We start from the raw sequence: 14,346 nt of genomic DNA, 5'->3' as shown, positions 1-14,346 counted from the left end.
TACAGAAATACTCATCATAAACATTGATGAAAGATACAAGTTTTTAACATACATTTAAAGATAAACTTCTCCTTAATGCAACCACTGTGTCAGATTTCAAAAAGGCTTTACGGCGAAAGCACACCACGCGATTATGTTAGGTCAGCGCCTAGCCACAAAACCATACAGCCATTTTCCAGCCAAAGAGAGGAGTCACAAAAAGCAGAATTAGAGATAAAATTAATCACTAACCTTTGATGATCTTCATGAGATGGCACTCATAGGACTTCATGTTACACAATTCATTTATGTTCTGTGCGATAAAGTTCATATTTATATCCAAAAATCTCAGTAATGTTGTGCCTCAAATTTTCAGAGCCATATCAATTTACAGAAATACTCATCATAAACTTTGATAAAAGATACAAGTGTTATGCACAGAATTAAATATATACTTCTCCTTAATGCAACCGCTGTGTCAGATTTCAAAAAAACTTTACGGAAAAAGCACACCATGCAATAATCTGAGTACGGCGCTCAGACACAAAAACAAGCCATACAGGTACCCGCCATGTTGTGGAGTCAACAGAAGTCAGAAATAGCATTATAAATATTCACTTACCTTTGATGATCTTCATCAGAATGCAGTCCCAGGAATCCCAGTTCCACAATAAATGTTTGTTTTGTTCGATAAAGTCCATCATTTATGTCCAAATACCTCCTTTTTGTTAGCGGGTTTAGTTCACAATCCAAACTCACGAGGCGCGGGCAAGTCCAGGCGAAAGTTCAGACGAAAAGTCCAAAGTTATGTAACAGTTCGTAGAAACATGTCAAACGATGTATAGAATCAATCTTTAGGATGTTTTTAACATAAATCTTCAATAATGTTTCAACCGGAGAATTCCTTTGTCTTTAGATATGCAATGGAATGCAGGTCACTCTCACGGCCACGCGCCTGACCAGCTCATGGCACTCTGCCAGACATCTGGTTCAAACAGCTCTCATTCTCTCCTCCTTCACAGTAGAAGCCTCAAACAAGGTTATAAAGACTGTTGACATCTATTGGAAGCCTTAGGAAGTGCAATATGACCCCATAGACATTGTATATTAGAAAGGCAATGAGTTGAAAAACTACAAACCTCAGATTTCCCACTTCCTGGTTGGATTTTTCTCAGGTTTTCGCCTGCAATATGAGTTCTGTTATACTCACAGACATCATTCAAACAGTTTTAGAAACTTCAGAGTGATTTCTATCCAAATCTACTAATAATATGCATATATTAGCTTCTGGGCCTGAGTAGCAGGAAGTTTACTCTGGGCACGCTTTTCATCCGAACGTGAAAATGCTGCCCTCTATCCCAAACAGGATAACCAGCCAGCTGTATGTTGATAATGTCGTCGTTCAGCCACTACTCCGTGAAGCATAAGATATTAAAGTTTTGAATGTCTCGTTGGTAGTTTAATCTTCTGCATAGGTCATCGATTTTATTTTCCAAAGATTGCATGTTTGCTAGCAGAATGGAAGGAAGTGGGGGTGTAGTGGCTTCCTTTCCTCTTTAACATAGCCACTGCCCTAGCCTGAAGCGGGGTTGTTTTGTACGCATACAGTCCACACTCAAGGTTTCCAAACGGCCAAAACATTCAATGAGATCCAGGGATATGGTGCAACAAAAAGGTTTATTCTTCTTTTATCTAACAAAAAAATATTATCCAATCAACTTAAAGCATAGATTACTTGATATGGAAAATACATAATATGACCTGTCTGTATGGTCAAAACATTATACCGCTCCCGTGTCTAGCAAGGAACCCCCCCCCCCCCCCCCTAGGCCCAACTTCCTGCCTTTATCCTAACACACTTACCACAGTACAATGAATGGGCAAGAGGGGGGGGAAAAAGCTAAGTTACACTAACAACAACTTAATGCATCTCAATCAGGTAAATATAGATCATAAAGGTATGTACCTAATATTTCATCATATACATAAATATTTTAAATATTTACACAAACGTACATGGAGGTCTGTATGCTCTGTCTTTTATACAAATATGTCCAAATCGGCTCTAACAGGGGGTTTATTCAAGTCATCTGGCCCCTTTTTCTCCACCTTCTCTTCACGCAAATGATGGGGATCTGGGCCTGTTCCCGGGAGATCAGTATGTCATTCACGTCGGGCTCGTCGGACTCGTTAAAGGGGAAAAAAGGATTCTGCCAGTCCATGATGAGTAATCGCAGTTCAAATGTCCAGAAGTTAATTTTGGTCATAAGAGACGGTAGCAGCAACATTATGTACAAAATAAATAAATAAATAAGTTACAAACAACGCAAAGAAATGAACAAAAAAACACAATTGGTTATGAATATGTAAAACGTCAGCCCTGTTATCCGGCACCATCTTGTTTTGCTCTGACCCTTAAGTGATCCTAGCATAAATCCTCATTGAATGTTCCATTGTACATTTGCGTTTATGCTTACATAAGTGTGCATGCCAAGGGAAGAAAATCAAGTATCCTGGTAGACTACAACTTGTTCAGAATGTAATAAGGTAATTTTCAGGTCAATGCCTGGAGGTCAGTAAGAATTGCAGGTGAGGGAGTCTGTAGTGGTTTTATTACAAGTCACTATGTCTTCCACCATTGTAGTGGCAATAGGTATGAAGAAGTTACTTCATAGCTATGTTATCCACAGAGGTGCTAACCTCACAACGGAAGTACTCTATAACCACTGAACCAGTCGTACGCGGTGTGATCATGGTTCATGACTTCTAATAACTTTCCTCCTGAATGGCCTCGATGAGGCTCGTCATGGGTCTGGGCTACTATTCCCTCCCTTTGTGTCTCGGGACCCCCCCACCAGTGGTTGGTGTTGGTATCCGAGGCACAAAGGAAAAGGTTGGACCCGATGTACGAGTTGTCAGCGGCCGCGTTGTTATGAGAATGGCTGTAACCTTTCAACCAAATCTTCTGGTGTTTGTGCTTCAAAATGCTCAGTGACTGTCGAGGCTTGTCAGTCACCACAGCGTCTGCCTGTGGCAACCTCTTCAGTACCAGCAAACTGAGACGAGGATATCTGTCTGTGATATTGCGAGGTGTTTCACCAGTGGGAGTCATCGGGTCAGTTGTGGGACTGACGCTGTTCGATTCATTGTAAGGGGTTTCAGTCCCCCTCAAAGCGGAAAATGTATCATGGGAAGCAGAGTAGACTCTACGCGTCAATGCTTTTAATTCTGAGATGGCCGCAGTGCTTTCGGAAGTGTCCGAAGGACAAGATAAGTTAATCTCGGCAATAGTATCACATGACTCCATGGTGGAGGGAAGTTTGTCATTCACAGAGACTGCTGGCTCGAAATCATGAAAAGACTTGTCAATCAGGTTTTCAGATTGAATGTGACGAGATATCGTAATATCTCCTTGGATCAGATGCTGCACTGAGAAGTGTTGAAACATCTTTTTCAAAAGGGATTCTTTTGATAGATGGTCCTTGTGGGTGACTGTGTTGCAGTCAGCGGTAGAAGATGACATTATGGTCCATGGAGACTGCACAGTTGGCTCTGACCATACTTAGTTGGTATTCCAATCCATCAGAGGGATCAAACAATCCATCAAGTCTGTTCCGCGTAGCAGTGGCTCAGATTCGAGCCTGGTAACATACAAAGGGTGAACAAGTGATACGTCTTGGAAGCGTAGTTTCAGCATGAGTCGCATTATAAGAGGCGATGTAGCCTGAGTGAAACCTTGAAGGAAAGAATTGCATCGTTCTGTTTTCAACAAACGTTTAGCTGGGTTCATAGCCCTTTTGAGATCATTGTTTGAGAGATGAGCGACATGGCAGCTCCCGAATCAATTAGCGCATGACAGGTTAAGCAGTCCCCTAGGACTGTTTCCAGGTATGGGCGCCTTGAGTTGTGTTTTGCGGTCATATACGCCACAAAGTGGAGTGGTCGTTCGCTACGACGTGATGTGTAATTTCTGTTCATGGTGAAGACAGATTGACTTCTCGGTTTTCAAATGGAATTGGCTCTTACAAAGTTTTTACTTTTTTTTCGCAACCTTTTTATCAGAGTTTATAGACTAAGCATGTGGGCTTGTGTCTTGATCGAGCGGGCCCTGAATAGGGTCTCGAGTTAGAGCAGGGGTCATTTGGTTGTTAACGTCCTTGCTAAGGGTGTTAATTCGGGCAGACCTGTTGTCCAGCAATTCCACGTCTAGTGTTTCGGTCATCATTGAACCCTTTGTCACCCTTGTGTTCTGACACTTCAGGTGGATGGGGTGCGGGAACGTTGCGTTCCGGTCGCTGGCGACGTACTTTACAGTTATTTAAACCGCGATGGGTATTGGTATTGTGGCTTCGTGGTAGAAACCGTTGTTGTACGTCATCTCTCGATGCTTCAATACCTGATAATGCACGCTCTAACTGGAGTGAGTGTTCCGGTTCAAACTTCAGAACTGGGATGTCAGGGATCTCAGAGCTGTGCACTTTTGATGCCTCAAAAGCTGTGCTCGCAAGCTCTCTGAGTTCTGAGATTGGCAAACCAACGTGGGTTGTAGGGCCCAAGTAGGTTATGAAGTGGGGATGCATGTTCGACAGAAACATTTGTTTGAATGGTAACAGCTCTTCCATTCCTGTTTCAGTGAGTAGGCCAAAGTAAGCTGAACGAAGCCTATGATAGTAAGCTTGTGGGTGTTCATTCTGAGCTTGTTTGACAGTGTTAGCCAGCAACCTGTCGTGTTTGCAAGTCACAGAACCACTGAATTCTATTTTCAAAGATGTGGCAAGTTTAGAGTAGTTGTTTTGCACGTGTTGCTGTTGGATAGGAATTAACCTTATCACCTGATTATTCAACATTCGCTTTAACAGGTAAAGCCTGTCAGCACCCGTAGCATTCGGATTGCCATTTAAGGCGTCCTCTATGTCTGCTAGGAACGTCTCAGTGTCGTTTGGCTGGCCTGGAATGGGGTCAAAGGTGCAAAAGTTTTTGACAAGTTTGTCAAGGGTTCCCTGCCAAGTGCGCGGTGAGCGTCTACTTCATCCTGTGGAGGATTATGGGCCGAAAGCCCAAGAGGAGAAGCGTAACTTTGGCTTTGTTGGCGAGGAGGCGCCATATTACCCTGGACCGAATGGCCGAGTGTCGCACTTGCTCCGGCTTCATACTGTAATGATGTGCGCTGAAAGTCGGGAAGCAAGTTCAGGGAGTGAGTGTTTTATTAAATAAATGCAACATAATACAAAACAAGAACGATGGTGAAAGGTGTGCGCCATAACGAGCAGCCTGGTGACCTAGAGGCCGCAGAGGGAGCACATGCGACACATACTTATCTGACATGATTTGCAGGTAGAGGTCTCGAGTACGGAGCGAGAGATTCAGTGATGAGATATCCTCCGCTTGCTTGGAAATCAATAGTTCCATCATCATCACCTGAGTTCTCTCATCATTCAATTGGTCAGCGACTTCAATGAGTTCTGCTGATTTGGTCATTGTGTTCTTTAACTGATCATCTAGGGTCTGCAGCATTTGGACTAGAACATTGTTACTTTGAGTAACGTTCAACAAACTACATGCATGTTATCAAGTTGCATGCTCTTGTTTGTAGATAACTCGTCAGATTTATCTAGTTTGGCGTTGACTTCATCGTATTTAGTTTTGGCTATATCGAGTTGTTCCTGTAGAAGATGATTTTGTTCCTGTTGAAGACGATTTTGTTGAAGAGTTTGTACTCGTTCGTCGTCATAAGATTTTGCAATTACATAGCTAGCAGAATTTTAGTTTCCCGGTTCTCTCCACCTGTCCCTTTATGACTACCGTTTCCTGCTCGTGCTTCAGCCTTGCACTGCGGTATTGGACCGATGCCAAACTCGGATGGCAAGACATCAGGACTAAACTGGAGAGAACTTTTACAAGGCTTGTGCCTGATTTTGGAGAGCGTTTGTCGCGATTTCTACTGTGTTTCCGCTAATGGCGGAAACTAATGGCATAGTTAGGGTTGGTATCGCTGCTGAGGTCAGAAATCAATCCTTTTATGGGTGAGTTCACTAATTAGCGGGGGAGTGGGGACAAACCCCTCTGATAGCTTGCACATTATTTGAAAAATTGAGAGGGGAAAAAAAAAAAAAATTCAAAGTTTGGAATTCGTTGGACGCTGTAAAGACGATTTTAATCTATTTATAGACATGAATGAATCATCAGTACTGTATCAGTAATGTGGGAGTTGGATGTGAATGAATTTGCAAAAGCAAATTGAATTGGTTAATGATACCTAGATTGGCTTTCTGATAATTAAACTTTAATTAACCTGAGAAGTTGGATCATCTAAGTTAATATTGGAAAGTTTAAAATGTCAAATTTAATTGGAAGAACCTGAAAAGATACACTACCATTCAAAAGTTTGGGGTCACTTAGAAATGTCCTTGTTTTTGGAAGAAAGCACAAAAAAATCCATTCAAATAACATAAATTTGATCAGAAATACAGTGTAGACATTGTTAATTAAATGACAATTGTAGCTAGAAACGGCTGATTGTTAATGGAATATCTACATAGGCGTACACAGGCCCATTATCAGCAACCATCACTCCTGTGTTCGAATGGCACGTTGTGTTAGCTAATCCAAGTTTATAATTTTAAAAGGCTAATTGATCATTAGAAAACCCTTTTCAATTATGTTAAACAGACACCTCACAAGTTGATATTAATGATAAATCAAACCTGTATATAGTATAAGGGAACAAGGCGAGACCCAAATGCAGACACAGGAGGCAGATGGTTGAGCTCCGATATTTATTATAACAAAGGTGGTAGGCAAAAGGCAGGTCTGGGACAGGCGAGAGTTCATAAACCAGGTCAGAATCCAAACAGTACCAGGCGATAGGCAGGCTCGAGGTCAGGCCAGGCAGGGGTTCAGTGATCAGGTCTGAGTCCAAACAGTACAAGGGGATAGGCAAGGTCGAGGTCAGAACAGGCACAGTGATCAGGCAGGCGGGTTCGGCGTCAGGACAGGCAATGGTCAAAACCAGGAGGGCTAGGAAATAACAAAGGCTGGGAAAAATAGGAGCTAGGAAAAACGTTGGTTGACTCGGCAAAACAAGACGAGCTGGCACAGAGAGACAGGAAACACAGGGATAAATACACCTGGGATAATAAGCGACACCTGGAGGGGGGTGGAGACAAGCACAAGGACATGTGAAACAGATCAGGGCGTGACAGTATTGGCTATTTGGGAATTAAAAGATAATTTACCTGAAAGCGTAGCTGTATCAAGATTAATGTGGGAAAGTTTAAATTGTCTCATTTGTAGAAACCAATCAATTTGGATATTAATTAAAATTTCCATTTGAAAAAGGTCAATCTGGCAATTTTACCTCTTAGTTAAATTGAATGAGACATCGATATCCAATCAGTTGAGATTGGCTGGATATCATAAGTAACTACTTGTTAAACATGATACACGTTGAGTGTAACATGAATAAATAAATAATGTTTTATTACTGCCGATTCTTTACCACCAGGGGTTACTGATCGCAGACAGCTGAAATTAAATGGAAGTATAAAGCGCGGGACTTCCATCGCCCAAGATGGAGGAATTTCAACGTGACACAGGAAAAACAAAATGTCTGCTCTTCCTTTGTTAGCTGTAGCATCTTGTGCAAGCTAATCCTACTTTGTACACGTTCAGCATAACACAGGATCCCCTTAAACAAGGGAACGGTTTTACTAGTAATCGTTTATCATTCAAACCTTTTCGGCATTCTTATTTGCTAGCACTAAATTACCGGAACTCACAGTAGTTTTAGAAAAAGACATGCCAGTGGCCTACCCACGCTGTCTAACACCATGGCGTGCGCCATCGTGCACAAGTTGACGCCAAACGCGATCACCTACACGCAGGTTGAAATATCACAACAAACTCTGAACCAATTATATTAATTTGGGGACAGGTCAAAAAGCATTCATTAAACATGTATGGCAATTTAGCTAGCTAGCATGCAGTTGCTAGTTAATTTGTCCTATTTAGCTAGCTAGCTTTCTGTTGCTAGCTAATTTGTCCTGGGATATAAACATTGAGTTTTACCTGAAATGCGGAAGGTCCTCTACTCTGACAATTAATCCACACATAAAACGGTCAACCGATTCGTTTCTAGTCATCTCTCCTCCTTCCAGGCTTTTTCTTCTTTGGACTTTATATGGCGATTGGCATCTAACTTTCATAATAACGTTTATTACCACGACCGACCTCAGTTCATCTTTCAATCACCCACATGGCTATATGCTTCTAAGAGCCAATGAGGAGATGAGAGAGGCAGGACTTGCATCGCGTTCAGCATCACAAACAGAAGCAACTTATATTTTAGCACCTGGCAATGCAGACGCTCGTTTGCGCACGTGAGCAGTGTGGGTGCAATGATTGAAGAACATGTATGTGTAAAACAGTTTGGTCATTACAGCTGCCCGAAAACTGGGTTCCTCTGATGCTGTCCACGGTTTCTCCTTGCTGGAGGAAAACCGTGGTTTCCGCTGTGTCATTGGTCGCGGGCAGGCACTCCACCCACTTTGTGAATGCGCAAGTCACTGTGAGGAGATACTTGTTGCCTCTGGCCGACCTGGCAACTGGGCCGACCCAGTCGATCTGGATCGAGCTCCAGGGGTAAGACACACCCTTGTGCAGGGGTGCTCTGTGAAGTGGCTTGGAGGGTTGGAACTAGCAGCAAACTAGACACCCCCTCACTTATTGTGCCACGTTCCATGTGAGGCCAGTGGGCCACCTGTCGCAATGTTTCACATGTAGCCTTGACCCCCCCTATAGCCTCCACATGGCTCGTCGTGGGCATGAACTATCATTATCCCCCTCTGTGTTTTAGGAAACATCCACCTTCGTGTGGCATCGGTTTCTGAAACATAAACCATTAGGTCTACAAGTGTATGATCTAGAACAGAGTACGAGGCCGTTTAATTTGGGCACGATTTTTTCCAAAGTGAAAACAGCGCCCCCCTATTCACAAGAAGTTTGCTATGGCCTGTTCGAGTTTTTTTTTTTTGTCATATCCCCAACAAAGTGGAGTGGGTTGGAAGAACGGAGCGGTTTGTTATCGGTGTCGATTTTCAAGACAGATAACCCACCTTCGTGACCCAGTGGGTCTTCTATTAGAATGGGAGAGGACTCATCTGTTGCAATGCTGCTTACCTTGTGCACATTCTCACACTTCTCCACATCCGTATCAAAGTCTGTAGACAAAACCTGTGGGCTTGTGTCTAGAATGAGCAGTCCTGGACAGGGATTTGAGTGAGGGCGGGGGTAATGGAAATGTTGACGTCATCGCGAATGGTGTGAATATCGTTGGACTCGGTCTCCGGCAATTGCACGCCTAGTCACGATGACTTCTCCCTGTCCTCTTTCTCAAATTTCGTCTGCTGCAGTACATCTCTTATCAGAGCTTCTATATTGTTTTGGTTAACGTTTAGATCATTGTTGAACACTTTGTTGCACTTGTTACGCTTGTTACCCTTGTGTCCTGACCCTTTGTGAGGCCAGGTTGATCTCTGCGGGACCTGTTAGGTTGGGGAAGTTCATCATTACTGCGGTGGTTATCGGTGTGGTGGTTACTTGGTAGCCACCCTTTGTGAGTCATCTTTTACCGCACCTGTCCCTGATGCCGCACCTTCCAATTTAAGTGATTGTTCCGTCCTAAGCTCAGAAACCGAGCTGTCCGAGCTCTTAGCCCGCCTTGCTTTCGATGCTTCAAAAGCTGTGCTCGCAAGCTCTCGGAGTGTTGAGATTGTCAAACCAACATGGGCAGTAGGGCCCAAGTAGTTAATGAAGTTGGGAGACATGTTTGACAGAAACAGTTGTTTGAATGGTAATAGCTATTCTATTCCTGTTTCAGTGAGCATGCCAAAGTAAGCTAAACAAAGCCTATGATAGTAGCCTTTTGGGTGTTCATTTCGAGCTTGTTTGATATTGTTGGCCAACGAGCTGTCGTGTTTGCGAGTCGCAGAACCACTGAATTCTATTTTCAAAACCGTGGCAAGTTTAGCGTAGTCGTTTTGCACGTGTTGCTCTTGTAGACGGATGAACCTTGTCACGTGTCTGTTGGACGTTCACTTCAACAGGTAGAGCCTGTAGGTTCTCGCAGCTTTTGGGTAGCCATAAAAGGCGTCCTCAATGTCTGCTAAGAATGTCTCGGTGTCGTTTGGCTTACCTGGGATGGGGTCAAAGATGCAGAAGCTTTTGACGATTTTCTCAAGATGTTCCCCGCCAAGTGCGCTGGGAGCTTCTGCACCCTCCTGTGGGGACTTGTGGGCCGAAAGGCCAAGAGGAAAAGACAAGCTTTGGTTGTGCTGGCGAGGAGGCACCATGTCACTGTGGGCCGAATGGCCAAGAGGAAGACACTGAGGGACCCCTAAGAGAGGTGAAATCTCTTGTCATCTGCATTCCCTCGTTCCCTGAGCTCCGGTTGTGAGCTAGGTTGCTTGGTTTGGTAGTCCCGCGATAGCGCGTGACTGTTCTGGAGTGTCTCCAGATGATACCTAAGGGTGTTATTCTGCTGCATCGCAGAGTCCACCTGGGAGTTGAGGGTGTTTATCTTAGACACGTAGGTGTCACACTTGCTCCGTTCGGCCTCATACTTATCTGTCATGGCTTGCATGGAGAGGTCTCGAGTGTGGAGCGAGCAATCCATTGATGAGATGTCCTCCTTTTGCTTAGAGGTCGAGTTTTCCATCTTTCTCAACTAGTCATTCTCATCCTTGATTAAATCAGCGACTTCAAGGAGTTCTGCTGTTTTGTCAACCAACTTGATCATTGTGTTCATTAACTGATCGTCTTTGGTCTGCAGCTTTTGGAATATAACATTATTGCATTGAGTGGTTTCATTCAAAACTGTTCGAAGGGCATCAACTCAGTCAGTCTGCTCACCAGGCCCTGTTGTCTGAAGGGAAATTACTAAATCGGTAACTGTGGAGAGTCAGTTCAAAGCGATGCAATGGGCTATGTTGTCATAGCGAAACAAACCTTACACATGACATTTATTGTTCTTTTTTTCTTAGAAAATAAAAACCAGCGCGCATGAAAGTGAATGGTAAATGTGAAAATCAATCTCATTGAACTTTGAGTTAGTTAAAGTATGCCAGAGTAGAAAGAGAGTCATTCTATGCCTGGGGCCAGTGCTCAGTATTTTTACTGTATTCTGACTGTTATATACAGAAAGCAACATTGTCTACACCAGAGGACATCTATGAAAACATGAGACGGTCAGCCAAGCCGATCACTGATCCTAATGACATGAACTACGCAGAGCTCAATATCAGCCGTGCTCCTTCACACAGGTAAATAACCACAGAGTGAGTGAGACGCTCAAAGTAAATTCCACAAGGAAAATAATGTGTATCAAAACAATTGCATAATAACTTGCAAAAAAACATGTATCCAACAATTCAACAACAGGCTTACATTACGTAGTATCTGTAATATAGTAATAACTACTAGGTAAATACAAATATAGCTCTGCACTAAAACTTGTTCCCCTTAAAAGGAGGCAGCGGAATAACAAGGCAGAGGATCACGATGCAGTTAACTACAGCCAACTACAAACACACTGAGGTGGTCAGAGAACTTTGATATCTAGACCACAAGGCCTACAGTATGGTAAACTCAAGAAAAGTGAATGAAAAACAGCATGTTTTTAAGTCACATTTTTTAAATAGCAAAATACATAGCTGATATACTGTATGTGTATGTACAAACAATGTACAGTGTACAATGTACAAATAAACAGTAAAAAGTGGATAATTATACAAATACAAACATAAAATGATTACATGAGAACACAGGGTATGCCATTTAACAACAGGTTATAAAAAAATAAGCATTTCATATTGCTCTGTAATATATAAGAGCTCTGTATATTTCTCATGATTACAACACTTGAAGAGATGTAATTTTGACACGTCGTTATTTGTTAATGAGATTATGCAATATACTGTACATTCAATGTTAAAATATGTTAATATGTTAGGACAAAATGTCCTTATTAAATAATGGTATGTCACTTACAGATTTTTTGCAGATTAAAGTGAATATAGACTTCAATAAATAATGAGTTATGATTAAATTCATGAACTACGATGGTCTCCCTGACAATTTACAGCACCCTTAATGTACTGAAATATAACATGAATGTAATAGATAGATGATCTGCTCTATAAGCTTTTAAATAGGTTATCCTAGCTAACGTTAGCTATGTAGACTAAGTTAGCTAGCTAGGTTAGCTAGCTACTGTTATGGTAGCTAGGTTAAAAAACGTGCACATGTAAACATGCAGTGGACGGGCTATTTTGAAAATATGATTATATTAAATGAATGCACAATTAATTCAGAGAATATTTTTGTAGATTACAATTTTAATGGTTTGGCATTATAATAAGTAGTGTGAAGATATATTTAGAAATGTTCATGGATAGCATTAGCAGTGGAGAGGAAGGAGAGGAGGAAGACTGGATAGGAAGAAGAGTGAAGGAGACAGAGGAGGAAAGGTAAAGATATGGTTACAGAGCCTGCCAATTTATTATTCAAAACAATGTTTTTGAGATAAAATACAAACATGAGGCAAACAATGGGAATCTGTTAAAATACTTTGGTTATCTAATAGTATGCTATTTATTAATACCGATTGGAGAGGAAGAAGATGGAAAAATGAAGGGAGTAAAAAGAGTGAAGCAAGGAGAGTGTAGAAGAGTGAGGTGGAAAGGTGAAGAGAAGGAAAGGAAGACGAGTGAAGAAAAGAGGAGGAGAAAGATTGGAGGAGAATAAAAAGTTAAGAGAGTAATTAAGAGTGGCACAAGGAGAGTGAAGAAGAGCAGACAGAGGAGACACAATGACTCTTTCCAAGAAACGGAAATGCACTTTTTATGATAAACATGATGAGAGAATTTCCATGTAATACGTTCAGGTCAAGAAGATAGAATGGTTCACTGCATCCTCTCTTTCAATTGGCAGCCGGGGAAGAACGGCAGTGGTAGAACATCAGCAGACGAAAAAGTATAAAGCCTCTCTGATTGCCCATGTTGGTCCTCTGTCACCACATTCTTCAAGAAGGTAGAGCCTTCCCAAGAAGAATATGGTTTAGCTGTGCAGGAGGGTGTCTTTGCATACCACACTATGATACACAATCATAGTTACAGATCTATGGACTGCACAGCACAACTGACACGGAAGCTTTATGAGCCAAAGTTTACATGTGCTAGGACAAAATGTGACGTCATAGTGAGTAACGTGTTAGTAACATGGGCAACTACTTTGGTAACACAGGACCTAGACCAGGTTGAATTTGTGTCCCTGTCCATTGATGCGTCCAATCATGGACATGTAAAGCTGCTGCCAATAGTAGTCAGATATTGTAAGATATATGATGGCAGCACATCTGTGGAAACAAAACTGCTTGATTTTGTTGAATTGAATGGAGAAACAGCAGAGGAAATTGCAGCTGAGGTCCTGGTGGTCATCCAAAAATGTAACCTGGAAAACATTCTCTGCCGACAACAAATACCAACTTTGGAGGACTGAATAGGCTGGGGAGGGTCAATGTCCATACCAAAGTTAAAAATGTACTGCAGCGGGAGGGGATTGGCTTAGGTTTTCCTGCCCACATCATTCATAACATGGCCAGAACAGCTTTGGATATGATGTTGAGTATCTGCTCACAGATATTTGAATATGTTCATATTTTCACCGTCAGAGTAGAAAGACTGAGGGGCTTTTGTGAGTTTGTTGGCCAGGAGTACCATAACATTTTAGGACACAGCAATGTTCGCTGGATGTCCATGCTCCCTGCTCTAGAAAGAGTGCTGAAAATGTATGTGCCATTGAAATCCTTTTTTATTTCTGAAGACAAATGCCCTGTTGTCCTGTGAACAATGTTCGAAGATCCACTGACTGAACTTTGGCTGGCCTTTGTCCATGGAAACTTGACTGTATTCAGTGACACGATCAAGATGCTTGGAGGCCAGGACCACTGTGCTGTGGACTCCGCTGCAATTCTGAGAAACGTTGAGGCAAAATTGACTGCAAAACGTGATGACAACTTCATTCCAGTTTTGGTCAGAGGACTTCTGAGAGAGCTAGAGGAAAATGGAGCCATGTCTAAAGAGAGCTTTCTCAAAACATTCCAATCATTCTTCCCTATGGCTGTGAACTACTTGCAAGCATGGGGAAAGCACACAGATAATCTAAAAGATTTACATTGTCTCCTTTTTAAAAGGCAACCTCTGCATGAAGAGATCCAGAAGGCAGCAGGCACACTGCAGGACAAATGCCCCAATGTGTCCATCAATGAGGATGCATTGTGTGACGAGGTTACTGGCCTGCAAGAGTTCCTAA

This window comes from Salvelinus namaycush, chromosome 37 (genome assembly GCF_016432855.1).
Source record: "Salvelinus namaycush isolate Seneca chromosome 37, SaNama_1.0, whole genome shotgun sequence".
NCBI lineage: Eukaryota > Metazoa > Chordata > Actinopteri > Salmoniformes > Salmonidae > Salvelinus > Salvelinus namaycush.
This window is presented reverse-complemented; position numbering follows the sequence as displayed.